The sequence below is a fragment of the Choloepus didactylus genome, chromosome 18, assembly GCF_015220235.1.
Source record: "Choloepus didactylus isolate mChoDid1 chromosome 18, mChoDid1.pri, whole genome shotgun sequence".
Lineage (NCBI taxonomy): Eukaryota > Metazoa > Chordata > Mammalia > Pilosa > Megalonychidae > Choloepus > Choloepus didactylus.
The window spans coordinates 39,004,780-39,023,043 of NC_051324.1; the positions used below are offsets into that span (position 1 = coordinate 39,004,780).

General features: G+C 39.9%; 2 pseudogenes; one reads left to right on the forward strand and one right to left on the reverse strand.

Annotated features, from left to right (window-relative positions):
- Positions 1-904: 904 nt before the first annotated feature.
- On the reverse strand, positions 905-17,835 carry LOC119514562 (annotated as a pseudogene).
- On the forward strand, positions 6,128-16,591 carry LOC119514561 (annotated as a pseudogene).
- Positions 17,836-18,264: the final 429 nt, after the last annotated feature.

An 18,264-nucleotide genomic window follows, 5' to 3' on the forward strand; every position in this document is an offset into this window, starting at 1 on the left:
AATGTCTGGCATGGTTTTGGTTATCACAACTGGGGGAGTAGGGTGATACTTGTCTCTAATGGGTAGAAGTCAGGGTTGCTGCTAAACATCCTACAATTCACAGGGCACTCTCCCAAACAAAGAATTATCTGGCCCCAAATGTCAACAGTGCCAAGGTTAAGAAACCATGTTATAGAATATGACCCAATTCCCACTTTATGAATAGCTCCTCTGTCCACTGTAATTCTGAAAACATATACTTGGGTAATTGCCAAGACTATTAAGAGATCTAACCTAATCAATATAAATGCCTGCTCATTGCCAAAAGCAATGATTAATTTTAAGTTTCAAGTGATATTCCAGAATTATTAAACTGCAAAATCAACTTACAATGATAGAGATTAGGATATCTACCACTTAATTCCCCTTGAATCTGCTCTATTAGTTCAATCTACTAATAATTACAGTTAATATTAGCACTGTTTTGAAGGAGCCACACAAACAGCTTCTTTGCACATTTTCCTGGACTATGATTATAAAAAAGAAATCAGTGATATATAAAGCATCTGGCAAATAGCAAAGTGCTCTACAAGTGTTCTGAAAATGTTGATCATAAAAATATTAAAAATGAAGAGCTTATTTGTTCAGATTTGTCATGAACACGATTTTCAACAGTTTAAATTTATTTGTATTCTATTTTACAGTAATGCCTGAGAAATGCCTTCTTTTACAAAGAACAGTGCATAAAAATGGGGTATATGAAATAAAATTAAGAAGTCAGTAGTCTTTTCCATCCAAACTCTAGTTATGAAAGTATCAGTGTACCAAATGAGTTTTCTGAATAGAGAACCAAATTAAAAAAAGAATCCTTCTAAGTTTACTATATAGAAATTCTCAATACTTTACTAATTACTCACCTCTGCTTTCACATTCTATATATTTTCTCATGTTCAACAAACTGATTCAAATGATTTAAATTATCCCACCATTTAAAGAGGAAAGTCTGCAATAATTTTTTAAAGTTCAATTTTATTGAGATATATTCACATGCCATACAATCATAGATGGTGTACAAAACGGTGTATAATCAATTGTTCATAGTAACGTCAAATATTTGTGCATTCACCACCACAATCAAATTTTGAACATTTTAATTACCACACAAAAAAAGAATAAGAATAAAAGTCAAAGTAAAAAAGTACACCAAAAACATCCCATACCCCCATATCTCCCTATTATTCATTTACTTTTTGTCCTCATTTTTCTATTCATGTATCCATACACTGTATTAAAGGAGTGGGAGCCACAGAGTTTTCACAATCACACGGTCACACAGTGTAAGCTATATAGTTATACAGTCGTCTTCAAGAGTAAAGGCTACTGGGTTGCAGCTCAATAGTTTCAGGTATTTCCTTCTAACTATTCCAATACACTAAAAACTAAAAAGGGATATCTATATAATGCATAAGAATAACCTCCAGAATGGCCTCTCAACTCTATTTGAGATTTCTCAGCCAATGAAACTTTATTTTATTTCCTTTCTCTTCCCCCTTTTGGTCCAAGAAGGTTTGCTCAATCCCACAATGCCAGGGCCAAGATCATTCTCAGGAGTCATATTCTACATTGCGAGGGAGATTTAGACCCCTGGGAGTCATGTCCCACATAGGGGGAAAGGCAGTGAGTTTACTTGCTGAATGGGCTTAGAGAGGTCACACAGACACCCAAAGTTCCAGGGACCGACCGGATCACACACAAAGAGCTCAGCATCTCAGAATTTAGAAATAACCATTACAGCTCAGAAATAGATGTAACTGCTCTAAGAGTGTACAGTCCAGGAACCTTTACAATAAGCCTTCTCCTGATGATCCATGCTCTCAGACTCACCTCTCTGAGCTTGCACATTATATTTAGTCCATACCAGCAAGGCATTATAATGTTTTTCTTTTCATTTCTGGTTTATTTCACTCAATATACTGTCCTCAATGTCCATTCACCTCACAACTTCACTCCTTCTTGTAACCGCTCAATATTCCATTGTATGCATACACCACAGTTCGCCATTCTGTTCATCAGTCGGTGTACCCTTAGGCCACCCCCTTCCACTGCAAATCATGAATACTGACACCATAAACCCCACTGTGCACATGTCCATTTGTGTCCATCTTTTCAGTTCTTTCAAGTATATACCCAATAACAGGGTTGCAGGACCACATGGCAACCCCATGCTCAGCTTTCTGTGGAACCACCACACTGCCCTCCAGATGGGCTACACCATTCTACTTCCCCACCAATGGCAATTAGGCACATCCCTTTCTCCACATTTTCACCATCTCCTGTATCCCTCTGTTTATTTTTTAGGTGGTTTTATTCACACACCATACATTCCATCCTAAGTTACAAACAATATTTCCCTCTATAACCACATAGTTATACATTCACCAACATTATCTATATAAGGACATTTCCATTTCTTCCACAAAGAAAGAGGAAGAGGCGAAACAAGTAAAAAGAAAAAAGAAAAAGAAAGGAAAAAATGACAACTGAAAAGCAACCAAAGAAAAAATAAAATTAAAATAAAATACAATTTAAAAAAGTTAGACAACACCACCAATGCCAAGAATCCCACATCTCTCCCTCATATCCCGCTCCTATAGACATCCAGCCCTGGCACATTGCCTTTGACACAATCACTGGATGCACATTACAATGTTATTGCTAACCACAGACTCCAGTTTGCATTGATTGTATTTTTTCTCCAACACCACCCCTTTTCAACACCTTGCAAAGTTAGCATTCATTTGCTCTCCCCCAGGTACACACATGTTTGTACACTTAATCACAATCATTGACCACCGCTGGTTTCACCAAGTTATACAGTCCCAGTCTTTATCTTCTATCTTTCCGTCTGGTGTCCTACATGCCCTGAACCTTCCTCTTTCAATCATATTTACAGTCATCTTTGTTCAGTGCACTTACATTATTGTGCTACCATCACACAACACTGTGCTCCAAACCTCTCTCTCCTGTCTTTTCCTATCTGCCTGCAATGCTCCCTTTAGTATTTCCTGTAGAGCAGGTATCTTGTTCACAAACTCTCTCAGTGTCTGTTTGTCTGGGAATATTTTAAACTCTCCCTCATTTTTGAAGGACAGTTTGCCGAAAATAGAATTCTTGGTTGGCAGTTTTTCTCCTTCAGTATCTTAAATATATCATACCACTGCCTTCTTGCCTCCACGTTTTCTACTGAGAAATCTGCACATAGTCTTATCGAGCTTCCCTTGTATGTGATGGATCGCTTTTCTCTTGCTGCTTTCAGAATTCTCTTTTTGTCTTTGACATTTGACAATCTGATTAGTAAATGTCTTGGCATAGGCATATCTGGATCTATTCTGTTTGGGGTATGCTGCACTTCTTGGCTCTGTAATTTTATGTCTTTCATAAGAGATGGGACATTTTCAGTGATTGTTTCCTCCATTATCATTTCTGCCCCTTTTCCCTTCTCTTCTCCTTCTGGAACACCCATAACACATGCACTCATGCACTTCATCTTGTCATTTGGTCCCCAGTGCTCATATTTTTCCATTCTTTTCCTTTTCTCTGTGTGCAGGATTTCAGATGTCTTGTTCTCAAGCTCATGAATCTTTTCTTCTGCCTCTTCAAATCTGCTTTTGTATGTCTCCGTTGTGTTTTTCATCTCTTGTATAGTGCCTTTCATTCCCATAAGTTCTGCCAATTGCTTTTCAAACTTTCAAGTTCTTCTTTATGTCTGCCCAGTGTCTTCTTTATATCCTTCATCTCTTTTGCCATATCTTCCCTCAACTCACTGATTTGATTTTTTGATTGATGTAGGAGAGTTGTTTGATTAATAATTAGTTGTTTTGATTCCTGTATCTCAGTTGAAATTTGTTCCTTTGACTGGGCCATATCTTCATTTTTCCTAATGTGACTTGTAATTTTTTTTTCTAGGCATCTGGTTTCCTTGATTACCCCAATCAGATTTTCCCAGACCAGACAGGCCCAGGTCTCAGGAGGAAGATGTAATCAGTATCAAGTTTCCCTTAGGAGTAGGTTATCAGACTTTCCTGTGAGGCCTCTAGACTTGGTGCTTTTCCTATCCTGCCTAGCAGGTGGCATTTGTCAGTCTGCAGCTCCCCACTGGTGTAAAGAAGTGCAGTCCCTTTAATTCTCAGTGGACCCTGTCTTGGCCAGGGGTGAGGGTGTCAGAAGCCAAGCTTAAGTTGTTTCTCGTTCCCACTCCCCCAGGCCCTGGGGTCTGAATTCTCCAAGGGAGGGATGCCACTTGAGCTGTGCCCTACCCCCCTTTTCTTAGAGAAGATAACACCCTTTAGGGAGTTATCTTCTATACTTGAATTCCTCCTTTGTCTCTCTGACTCTGTTACCTCCACCCTTGCCTGGGTCAGCACTGACAATTGAAAATGCTTGAGGCTTACCCTAATGAGCTGCTTAGAATGAGAGAGAAAAAAAAGGAAAAAGAGCAAAATCCCCTTTTAAGACCCAGTCCCCAGCCCCCCAGTTTTGCCGGTCGACTGATGTTGGTACCCATTTCTCTGTGCCCCTTTTCTTGGGACATGGCCATTTTCCAATATTCTGAGCTCAGCCATCTCCAAAAGCCTCTGTTTTTAATCTATTTTTGTTTTTCATCAGCCCTGTCTCCTCTCTGCTGGGAGGAACCTCAGTTACCTTTCCAGTTTGCTCTGGGTAGAGCTGTGACTGTAGCTCATATTCAGTAGTCCAAATTTGTTAATTAAAACCACAATTGGAGCTTAGTTTTGCTACATTCCCTTGCTCTGGGCAGATGCTGTTTCTTTCTGCCACAGTGAAGTTTTGCAACTCAGCCTGCCATGCCAGTGAGGGAGGGGTGCCAGCTCTGCAGTTTTACTTACAGTTTTGCGCTGTGATCTCAGCCGTTCCACACATTCCAGGCTGGTGTACGATGTGTATCCAACAGTTGTTTCAGACTATTTACTAACTGTTCCTGGCTATTTACTTGTTGCTCTAGAGGACTAACTAATTTCCACACCTCTCTATGCTGCCATCTTGTCCTGCCTCATCTCTGCAACAATTTTAAACCATGGAGTTATCTTAATTTTTACCACTGGCTGCTTTTTTCAGAAGTTCTTCTAGTTCTTCCTTTGACACATAACAATAGCTTTTAATTTCATTAGGATCTGGATCCAAAATTACATTCTTCCTTACAAACAAAATGTAATCAATTTCATGTTCATCCCAAATACCATCAGATTGAGCCTTGTAGTGAATTTGTGTTACATAATTAATTTCTTCTGAAGGAGTCTCTTCCATGGGAATTCCTAATTTAAACACCCCTGTGCTGCTCATCTTACTCCAATTGTATCACTTACTTCAAGTTCTCCTGGATTACTTGATGGACGACTGCAAAAGATATTGGTAAAACAACCTGGAAAGGTAATTTTAGCATCTGATCTCTGCTGTAGTAGGAGCTAATTTTTGATGTTGAATAAGAAGATACTAAAAGCTCAACGCAATAATCCTTTGACAATGTTTTCATTCAGGGGACAATTCTTTTTGGTTCCAGCTCCAATTTGTTTTTATTCAATTTTATTGAGATATATTCACATACCATATAATCATCCACAGTGTACAATCAATTGTTCACAATCAATTTTTGAACATTTTCATTACTCCAAAAAAAATAAAAATAATAAAAATAAAAGTAAAAAAGAACCCTAAAACATCCCATCCCCCCCCCATCCCACTCTATTTTACATTTAGTTTTGCCCCCATTTTTCTATTCATCTGTCCATACACTGGATAAATGGAGTATGAGCCACAAGGTTTTCACAATCACACTGTCACACTATGTAAGCTACATAGTTATACAATCGTCTTCAAGAATCAAGGCTGGGAGACATTAGGAGTGGGAGATGGTGGCAGCATGGCGGCTGAGTACGAGCCGTCCAACCCTCCTCTTCCTTGCCATCACCGCCACCAGATTGTTTAGATTGCGTGTGTTAGCTGTAAGCCCGCCACTTGCCTGCCAGTCCTCTGGTCCACGGGTTCTCCTTTGTGCCACCACTGCCAGGTCTGAGGGTCATCCAGCCAGGTAACTCACCCTCCCACCCCACCCACTGGCCCACGGGCCAGGACCATGGAGGACGTGAAGCTGGAGTTCCCCACCCTCCCACAGTGCCAAGAAGAGGCCAAGGAATGGACCTATCCTACGAGTGGAGAGATGCAGGAAATTTTACCTGGATTGTTTTTATGCCCCTATTCTTCTGCTATGAAAAGCAACATATGAACTTTAGGTTAGGTTCACCAAGAAACTTTATTAACCAACTTTTCTGGGCTAGCTATACTACAGAAACATGGAATAAGCCACATAATATGCTTGAGACAAAATATTGAAGAAAATTTTATTAAACCAAACTTTCAGCAATTATTTAGCTATTTAGTCTTAGATATTGCAGATAATCTAGTTGAAAATATAATATTTATCCCATGACTAAAGAATTTATTGATGGGAGCTTACAAATTGGAGGAAAAGTTCTTGTCCATGTAAGGCAAATCAGGCCAAAGAGTAAAGGACAATACTGTTTTAAAACATCAACTTCCTTGCAAGACTGAGGGAAAAGATGTTTATATGGTGCAGGATCTATACTTTCTGAAGCACACTAAACAGTTCAACTTGCACACTCAGTTTGTTTGGACACCATAAGTCCATGGAGCTTTCAATGGGAAGTGAGATCTGGTAGGTTTGTACATGTTGGGATGAAATCCCAATATATCCCAAAGTGATTTGGGCAGAGAATAAAAATGTATTTGTGGGGTGCCCCTGAGGAACTGGGGGGAAAGGTGGAAACGTTGAACTTCCCCACCTTGGTTATTACTAATATTCTTACAAATATTGAGAACTACCAGTTTAGTAGGTCAAGCCCTCAATCTGGGGGCTTTCCCTCATGAGGCTTGTTGCTGCAAGGGAGAAACTAAGTGTGTCGGTTTGAATGTATTATGTCCCCCAGAAAAAGCCATATTCTTTGATGCAATCTTGTGGGACAGGCGTTATAGTGCTGATTAGATTGTGTCGGTTTGAACGTATTACGTCCCCCAGAAAAAGCCATATTCTTTGATGCAATCTTGTGGGGCAGGCGTTTTAGTGCTGATTAGATTGGAAACCTCTGAGTGTTTCCATGGAGATGCGCCCCACCCAACTGTAGGTGATAACTCTGATGAGCTAATTTCCATGGAGGTGTGGTCCCACCCATTCAGCGTGTGTCTTGATTACTGGAGCACTATATAAGAGCTCAGACAGAAGGAACAGCTTGCTACAGCCAAGAGGGACACTTTGAAGAAAGCACAGGAGCTGCAGATGAGAGACAGTTTGAAGACAGCCGTTGAAAGCAGACTCTTGCTCCGGAGAAGCTGAGAGAGGACAAATATCCCAAGTGCAACTAAGAGTGAATTTTTGAGGAACTGCAGCCTAGAGAGGAATGTCCTGGGAGAAAGCCATTTTGAAACCAGAAGTTTGGAGCAGACACCAGCCACATGCCTTCCCAGCTAACAGAGGTTTTCTGGATACCATTAGTGATCCTCCAGTGAAGGTAACTGATTGCTGATGTGTTATCTTGGACACTTTATGGCCTTAAGACTGTAACTGTGTAACCAAATAACCCCCCCTTTTATAAAAGCCAATCCATCTCTGGTGTTTTGTATTCTGGCAGCATTAACAAACTAGAACTCTAAGCCTACTTGTAATTGTGCCTATGAGTCTCCCCAGAGAACCTCTTTATTGCTCAGATGTGGCCTCTCTAAGCTCACCTGGCAGGTGAACTCACTGCCCTCCCCCCTACATGGGACATGACTCCCAGGGGTGTAAATCTCCCTGGCAATGTGGGACATGACTTCTGGGGATAAGCCTGGACCCGGCATGGTAGGATTGAGAAAGTCTTCTTGAACAAAAAGGAAAAGCGAAATGAAACAAAACAAGGTTTCAGTGGCTGAGAGATTTCAGTGGCTGAGAGATTTCAAATGGAGTCGAGAGGTCACTCTAGAGGGTATTCTTATGCACTGTATAGATAACCCTTTTTAGCTTTTAGTGTGTTGAAATAGCTAGAAGGAAACACCTGGAATTGTCTTCAAGAATCAAGGGATTCTTGAAGACAATTGTGTAACTATGTAGCTTACACTATATGACTGTGTGATTGTGAAAACCTTGTGGCTCACACTCCCTTTATCCAGTGTGTGGACAAGTGAGTAGAAAATGGCGACAAAAACTGAATGAAGAATAGGTTGGGAATGGGGGTGATGCAATTTTTCGGGTGTTCTCTTTTGTCCTTTTTTTTCTTGGGGAGAGAGTAAGGAAAATGTTCAAAAACTGATCCTGGTGATGAATGCACAACTGTGTGATGGTAATATGAATAATTAATTGTACACTGTGATTGTAGGGTATGTGAATATATATCAATAAAATTGTATATTAAAAAAAAAGTTCTGAGGCGGGGCAAGATGGCAGACTGGTGAGCTGTATGTTTTAGTTACTCCTCCAGGAAAGTAGGTAGAAAGCCAGGAACTGCGTGGACTGGACACCACAGAGCAATCTGACTTTGGGCATACTTCATACAACACTCATGAAAATGTGGAACTGCTGAGATCAGCGAAATCTGTAAGTTTTTGTGGCCAGGGGACCCGCACCCCTCCCTGCCAGGCTCAGTCCCGTGGGAGGAGGGGCTGTCAGCTCCGGGAAGGAGAAGGGAGAACTGCAGTGGCAGCCCTTATCGGAAACTCATTCTACTGATCCAAACTCCAACCATAGATAGACTGAGACCAGACACCAGAGAATCTGAGAGCAGCCAGCCCAGCAGAGATGAGACAAGCATAGAAAAAAACAACACGAAAAACTCCAAAATAAAAGCAGAGGATTTTTGGAGTTCTGGTGAACATAGAAAGGGGAAGGGCAGAGCTCAGGCCCTCAGGCTCATATGCAAATCCCGAAGAAAAGCTGATCTCTCTGCCCTGTGGACCTTTCCTTAATGGCCCTAATTGCTTTGTCTCTTAGCATTTCAATAACCCATTAGATCTCTGAGGAGGGCCCTTTTTTTTTAATCCTTTTTTCTTTTTCTGAAACAATTACTCTAGGAAGCCCAATACAGAAAGCTTCAAAGACTTGCAATTTGGGCAGGTCAAGACAAGAGCAGAACTAAGAGAGCTCTGAGACAAAAGGCAATAATCCAGTGGCTGAGAAAATTCACTAAACACCACAACTTTCCAAGAAAAGGGGTGTGTCCGCTCACAGCCATCATCCTGGTGGACAGGAAACACTCCTGCCCATCGCCAGCCCCATAGCCCAGAGCTGCCCCAGACAACCCAGTGTGACGGAAGTGCTTCAAATAACAGGCACACACCACAAAACTGGGCGTGGACATTAGCCTTCCCTGCAACCTCAGCTGATTGTCCCAGGGTTGGGAAGGTGGAGCAGTGTGAATTAACAAAGCCCCATTCAGCCATCATTTCAGCAGACTGGGAGCCTCCCTACACAGCCCAGCAGCCCAGAACTGCCCTGGGGGGACGGCACTCACTTGTGACATAGCACAGTCATCCCTCAACAGAGGACCCGGGGTGCACAGCCTGGAAGAGGGGCCCACTTGCAAGTCTCAGGAGCCATACGCCAATACCAAGGACTTGTGGGTCAGTGGCAGAGACAAACTGTGGCAGGACTGAACTGAAGGATTAGACTATTGCAGCAGCTTTAAAACTCTAGGATCACCAGGGAGATTTGATTGTTAGGACCACCCCCACTCCCTGACTGCCCAGAAACACGCCCCATATACAGGGCAGGCAACACCAACTACACATGCAAGCTTGGTACACCAATTGGACCCCACAAGACTCACTCCCCCACTCACCAAAAAGGCTAAGCAGGGGAGAACTGGCTTGCGGAGAACAGGTGGCTCGTGGACGCCACCTGCTGGTTAGTTAGAGAAAGTGTACTCCACGAAGCTGTAGATCTGATAAATTAGAGATAAGGACTTCAATTGGTCTACAAATCCTCAAAGAACCCTATCAAGTTCAGCAAATGCCACGAGGCCAAAAACAACAGAAAATTATAAAGCATATGAAAAAACCAGACGATATGGATAACCCAAGCCCAAACACCCAAATCAAAAGATCAGAAGAGACACAGCACCTAGAGCAGCTACTCAAAGAACTAAAGATGAACAATGAGACCATAGTATGGGATACAAAGGATATCAAGAAGACCCTAGAAGAGCATAAAGAAGACATTGCAAGACTAAATAAAAAAATGGATGATCTTATGGAAATTAAAGAAACTGTTGACCAAATTAAAAAGATTCTGGACACTCATAGTACAAGACTAGAGGAAGTTGAACAATGAATCAGTGACCTGGAAGATGACAGAATGGAAAATGAAAGCATAAAAGAAAGAATGGGGAAAAAAATTGAAAAAATTGAAATGGACCTCAGGGATATGATAGATAACATGAAACGTCCAAATATAAGACTCATTGGTGTTCCAGAAGGGGAAGAAAAGGATAAAGGTCTAGGAAGAGTATTCAAAGAAATTGTTGGGGAAAACTTCCCAAATCTTCTAAACAACATAAATACACAAATCATAAATGCTCAGCAAACTCCAAATAGAATAAATCCAAATAAACCCACTCCGAGACATATTCTGATCATACTGTCAAACACGGAAGAGAAGGAGCAAGTTCTGAAAGCAGCAAGAGAAAAGCAATTCACCACATACAAAGGAAACAGCATAAGACTAAGTAGTGACTACTCAGCAGCCACCATGGAGGCAAGAAGGCAGTGGCACGATATATTTAAAATTCTGAGTGAGAAAAATTTCCAGCCAAGAATACTTTATCCAGCAAAGCTCTCCTTCAAATTTGAGGGAGAGCTTAAATTTTTCACAGGCAAACAAATGCTGAGAGAATTTGCTAACAAGAGACCTGCCCTACTGGAGATACTAAAGGAAGCCCTACAGACAGAGAAACAAAGAAACGACACAGAGACTTGGAGAAAGGTTCAGTACTAAAGAGATTCGGTATGGGTACAATAAAGGATATTAATAGAGAGAGGGGAAAAATATGACAAACATAAACCAAAGGATAAGATGGCTGATTCAAGAAATGCCTTCACGGTTATAACGTTGAATGTAAATGGATTAAACTCCCCAATTAAAGATATCGATTCACAGAATGGATCAAAAAAAATGAACCATCAATATGTTGCATACAAGAGACTCATCTTAGACACAGGGACACAAAGAAACTGAAAGTGAAAGGATGGAAAAAAATATTTCATGCAAGCTACAGCCAAAAGAAAGCAGGTGTAGCAATATTAATCTCAGATAAAATAGACTTTAAATGCAGGGATGTTTTGAGAGACGAAGAAGGCCACTACATACTAATAAAAGGGGCAATTCAACAAGAAGAAATAACAATCGTAAATGTCTATGCACCCAATCAAGGTGCCACAAAATACATGAGAGAAACACTGGCAAAACTAAAGGAAGCAATTCATGTTTCCACAATAATTGTGGGAGACTTCAACACATCACTCTCTCCTATAGATAGATCAACCAGACAGAAGACCAATAAGGAAATTGAAAACATAAACAATCTGATGAATGAATTAGATTTAACACACATATACAGAACATTACATCCCAAATCACCAGGATACACATACTTTTCTAGTGCTCATGGAACTTTCTCCAGAATAGATCATATGCTGGGACATAAAACAAGCCTCAATAAATTTAAAAAGATTGAAATTATTCAAAGCACATTCTCTGACCACAATGGAATACAATTAGAAGTCAATAACCATCACAGACTTGGAAAATTCACAAATACCTGGAGGTTAAACAACACACTCCTAAACAATCAGTGGGTTAAAGAAGAAATAGCAAGAGAAATTGCTAAATATATAGAGACGAATGAAAATGAGAACACAACATACCAAAACCTATGGGATGCAGCAAAAGCAGTGCTAAGGGGGAAATTTACAGCACTAAATGCATATATTAAAAAGGAAGAAAGAGCCAAAATCAAAGAACTAATGGATCAACTGAAGAAGCTAGAAAATGAACAGCAAACCAATCCTAAACCAAGTAGAAGAAAAGAAATAACAAGGATTAAAGCAGAAATAAATGACATGGAGAACAAAAAAACAATAGAGAGGATAAATATCACCAAAAGTTGGTTCTTTGAGAAGATCAACAAGATTGACAAGCCCCTAGCTAGACTGACAAAATCAAAAAGAGAGAAGACCCATATAAACAAAATAATGAATGAAAAAGGTGACATAACTGCAGATCCTGAAGAAATTAAAAAAATTATAAGAGGATGCTATGAACAACTGTATGGCAACAAACTGGATAATGTAGAAGAAATGGACAATTTCCTGGAAACATATGAACAACCTAGACTGACCAGAGAAGAAATAGAAGACCTCAACCAACCCATCACAAGCAAAGAGATCCAATCAGTCATCAAAAATCTTCCCACAAATAAATGCCCAGGGCCAGATGGCTTCACAGGGGAATTCTATCAAACTTTCCAGAAAGAACTGACACCAATCTTACTCAAACTCTTTCAAAACATTGAAGAAAATGGAACACTACCTAACTCATTTTATGAAGCTAACATCAATCTAATACCAAAACCAGGCAAAGATGCTACAAAAAAGGAAAACTACTGGCCAATCTCCCTAATGAATATAGATGCAAAAATCCTCAACAAAATACTTGCAAGTCGAATCCAAAGACACATTAAAAAAATCATACACCGTGACCAAGTGGGGTTCATTCCAGGCATGCAAGGATGGTTCAACATAAGAAAATCAATCAATGTATTACAACACATTAACAAGTCAAAAGGGAAAAATCAATTGATCATCTCAATAGATGCTGAAAAAGCATTTGACAAAATCCAACATCCCTTTTTGATAAAAACACTTCAAAAGGTAGGAATTGAAGGAAACTTCCTCAACATGATAAAGAGCATATATGAAAAACCCACAGCCAGCATAGTACTCAATGGTGAGAGACTGAAAGCCTTCCCTCTAAGATCAGGAACAAGACAAGGATGTCCGCTGTCACCACTGTTATTCAACATTGTGCTGGAAGTGCTAGCCAGGGCAATCTGGCAAGACAAAGAAATAAAAGGCATCCAAATTGGAAAAGAAGAAGTAAAACTGTCATTGTTTGCAGATGATATGATCTTATATCTGGAAAACCCTGAGAAATCGACGATACAGCTACTAGAGCTAATAAACAAATTTAGCAAAGTAGCGGGATACAAGACTAATGCACATAAGTCAGTCATGTTTCTATATGCTAGAAATGAACAAACTGAAGAGACACTCAAGAAAAAGATACTATTTTCAATAGCAACTAAAAAAATCAAGTACCTAGGAATAAACTTAACCAAAGATGTAAAAAGACCTATACAAAGAAAACTACCTAACTCTACTAAAAGAAATAGAAGGGGACCTTCAAAGATGGAAAAATATTCCATGTTCATGGATAGGAAGACTAAATGTCATTAAGATGTCAATTCTACCCAAACTCATCTACAGATTCAATGCAATCCCAATCAAAACTCCAACAACCTACTTTGCAGACTTGGAAAAGCTAGTTATCAAATTTATTTGGAAAGGGAAGATGCCTCGAATTGCCAAAGACACTCTAAAAAAGAAAAACGAAGTGGGAGGACTTACACTCCCTGACTTTGAAGCTTATTATAAAGCCACAGTTGTCAAAACAGCATGGTACTAGCACAAAGATAGACATATAGATCAATGGAATCGAATTGAGAATTCAGAGATAGACCCTCAGATCTATGGCCAACTGATCTTTGATAAGGCCCCCAAAGTCACTGAACTGAGTCATAATGGTCTTTTCAACAAATGGGGCTGGGAGAGTTGGATATCCATATCCAAAAGAATGAAAGAGGACCCCTACCTCACAACCTACACAAAAATTAACTCAAAATGGACGAAAGATCTCAATATAAAAGAAAGTACCATAAAACTCCTAGAAGATAAGGTAGGAAAACATCTTCAAGACGTTGTATTAGGCGGCCACTTCCTAGACTTTACACCCAAAGCACAAGCAACAAAAGAAAAAACAGATAAATGGGAACTCCTCAAGCTTAGAAGTTTCTGCACCTCAAAGGAATTTCTCAAAAAGGTAAAGAGGCAGCCAACTCAATGGGAAAAAATTTTTGGAAACCATGTATCTGACAAAAGACTGATATCTTGCATATATAAAGAAATCCTACAACTCAATGACAATAGTACAGACAGCCCAATTATAAAATGGGCAAAAGATATGAAAAGACAGTTCTCTGAAGAGGAAATACAAATGGCCAAGAAACACATGAAAAAATGTTCAGCTTCACTAGCTATTAGAGAGATGCAAATTAAGACCACAATGAGATACCATCTAACACCGATTAGAATGGCTGCCATTAAACAAACAGGAAACTACAAATGCTGGAGGGGATGTGGAGAAATTGGAACTCTTATTCATTGTTGGTGGGACTGTATAATGGTTCAGCCACTCTGGAAGTCAGTCTGGCAGTTCCTTAGAAAACTAGATATAGAGTTACCATTCGATCCAGCGATTGCACTTCTCGGTATATACCCGGAAGGTCGGAAAGCAGTGACACGAACAGATATCTGCACGCCAATGTACATAGCAGCATTATTCACAATTGCCAAGAGATGGAAACAACCAAAATGTCCTTCAACAGATGAGTGGATAAATAAAATGTGGTATATACATACGATGGAATACTACGCGGCAGTAAGAAGGAACGATCTCGTGAAACATATGACAACATGGATGAACCTTGAAGACATAATGCTGAGTGAAATAAGCCAGGCACAAAAAGAGAAATATTATATGCTACCACTAATGTGAACTTTGAAAAATGTAAAACAAATGGTTTATAATGTAGAATGTAGGGGAACTAGCAATAGAGAGCAATTAAGGAAGGGGGAACAATAATCCAAGAAGAACAGATAAGCTATTTAACGTTCTGGGGTTGCCCAGGAATGACTATGGTCTGTTAATTTCTGATGGATATAGTAGGAACAAGTTCACAGAAATGTTGCTATATTAGGTAACTTTCTTGGGGTAAAGTAGGAACATGTTGGAAGTTAAGCAGTTATCTTAGGTTAGTTGTCTTTTTCTTACTCCCTTGTTATGGTCTCTTTGAAATGTTCTTTTATTGTATGTTTGTTTTCTTTTTAACTTTTTTTTTCATACAGTTGATTTAAAAAAGAAGGGAAAGTTAAAAAAAAAAAAGAAAAACAAGGAAAAAAAGATGTAGTGCCCCCTTGAGGAGCCTGTGGAGAATGCAGGGGTATTGGCCTACCCCACCTCGATGGTTGCTAACATGACCACAGACATAGGGGACTGGTGGTTTGATGGGTTGAGCCCCCTACCATAGGTTTTACCCTTGGGAAGACGGTTGCTGCAAAGGAGAGGGTAGGCCTCCCTATGGTTGTGCCTAAGAGCCTCCTCCCGAATGCCTCTTTGTTGCTCAGATGTGGCCCTCTCTCTCTGGCTAAGCCAACTTGAAAGGTGAAATCACTGCCCTCCCCCCTACGTGGGATCAGACACCCAGGGGAGTGAATCTCCCTGGGAACGTGGAATATGACTCCCGGGGAGGAATGTAGACCTGGCATCGTGGGACGGAGAACATCTTCTTGACCAAAAGGGGGATGTGAAAGGAAATGAAATAAGCTTCAGTAGCAGAGAGATTCCAAAAGGAGCCGAGAGGTCACTCTGGTGGGCACTCTTACGCACACTTTAGACAACCCTTTTTAGGTTCTAAAGAATTGGGGTAGCTGGTGGTGGATACCTGAAACTATCAAACTACAACCCAGAACCCATGAATCTTGAAGACAGTTGTATAAAAATGTAGCTTATGAGGGGTGACAATGGGATTGGGAAAGCCATAAGGACCACACTCCACTTTGTCTAGTTTATGGATGGATGAGTAGAAAAATAGGGGAAGGAAACAAACAGACAAAGGTACCCAGTGTTCTTTTTTACTTCAATTGCTCTTTTTCACTCTAATTATTATTCTTGTTATTTTTGTGTGTGTGCTAATGAAGGTGTCAGGGATTGATTTAGGTGATGAATGTACAACTATGTAATGGTACTGTGAACAATCGAAAGTACGATTTGTTTTGTATGACTGTGTGGTATGTGAATATATCTCAATAAAATGAAGATTAAAAAAAAAAAAAAGTTCTTGTTCATGGAAATGCAGGGATCTCCAGAAATGTTGCCTTTGTTATTGCATACATTATGGAAAGAGTTGGAATGAAGTACAGAGATGCATTCGCTTATGTTCAAGAAAGAAGATTTTGTACTATTCCTAATGCTGGATTCATCCATCAGCTTCAGGAGTATGAAGCCATCTACCTAGCAAAATTAACAATACAGATGATGTCACCACTAGAGACAGAAAGGTCATTATCTGTCCATTCTGGTACCACAGGCAGTTTGAAGAGAACACATGAAGATGACGATTTTGGGAACATGCAAGTGGTGACTGCATAGAATGGCTGACTCAAGAGCAACATTATAGAAGATGTGAGTTTCTATTTGGAAAGGAGAAAATACTAGAGACAATAATGATGTAAAATGTTAAAAAAAAAAAAAAAAAGAAGAAGAATAAAAATAAAAGCAGTTTCTTTTCTTTTCAATGATATGTTCCTTCCAGACGTGTTTCTCTGCGATTTGCTTAGCAACACTTCAGGAAGATGTTGTAATTCTGCAATAGATGGCACTGATGGTTTTACTCCTTTTTAGGTTTTTTTTTTCAGTTTACAGTTTTAGTATAAACCAAGAATTTTGGGCTTGCAAAGAGGTATTATTGCAATAATGAACTTTTCATACTTGAAATTTATTTGCATGATATAAAGCTATTACTTTAAACCAAATGCAAGTTATTGGGATTTTGTTTATAAAATGTGGGTAATTTATAGCAAAAGAGTTTACTAAAGTTTGCCAAAAATTTAAAAAAAAAGAATCAAAGCTACTGGGTTGCTGTTCAACAGTTTCAGGTTTTTCTTTCTAGCTGTTCTAATACACTAAAAACTAAAAAGGAATATTTATATAATGCATAAGAATACTCTCCAGAATGACCTCTCAACTCCATGTGAAATCTCTCAGCCACTGAAACTTTATTTTGTTTCATTTTGCATTCCCCTTTTGATCAAGAAGATTTTCTCAATCCCATGATGCCAGGTCCAGACTCATCCCCGGGAGTCCTGTCCCACATTGCCAGGGAGATTCACAGCCCTGGGAGTCAGGTCCCACGTAGAGGGGAGGGCAGTGAGTTCACCTGCCAAGCGGGCTTAGAGAGAGCTCGCCTCCACTTTTGTTGTCATTTTCATCAATAATAATACACAACTGTGCCAGAAGTTGAACTTGTTACTCATCGAGATTGTTGGTGTTTATTTCGGGCATTATTACAATACCTCTGATCTGTCCGAAGATACCCGTGGTCCTGCCACAGAAGGCTGCCAGGTCGCTGAACCAACTGCTCTGAATTGGGCTCTTTTAAGAATTTTTGCTTGCCAATTCGATATTACCATCCAGAGATAGAAAATATACATTGCACAAACAGACACAAATAGAAAGTTAGACACACAAAAAAACCGAAACATAGAAGTATAAAACACACTAATTTGAACACTACTTTTTCATTGTTTCTGGTATGCTTGAATATTAGCCCAATTTGGGAAAACTAAGCTTTCTATTTTCTTTGGGCCTTCTGTATAGAGTGGGGTATTATTTTCCTCCTTGTATCAACCTGATGTGGAGAATGGGATATGCACTTATACAAATCCTCTCAGGTCTCCTTGTTCATCTACTCCTGTAGGCACTTGCCAGAGGGGTGGAAGTTTTGCCAGTGGCTCTGCTGCTGGTTTTAGAGAGCAGCCCTGGCCAAGCTGAGTACACTGGCGGATATGGGAGGGGAGACCATTTCTATCTCAGGGTCTTTTACCTGAGATACTGAGGAGGAGGAGGAGGGAGAGGTAGGGGAACTTCCTCCTTTTCTGATCTATTGGCCCTCCAGTTACAGGGTAGAGGTAGAGCAGATAAAGGAGTTAATAAAAGTTCGATCGGATCCTCCAGATTTGAATCCGGGGGGGCATTTTTCTTTACTCTGCTAATCATTATAGGCAAAATTTTACGTTTTCTCATCAACACTGATTGCTGGCAGAGACAAATAA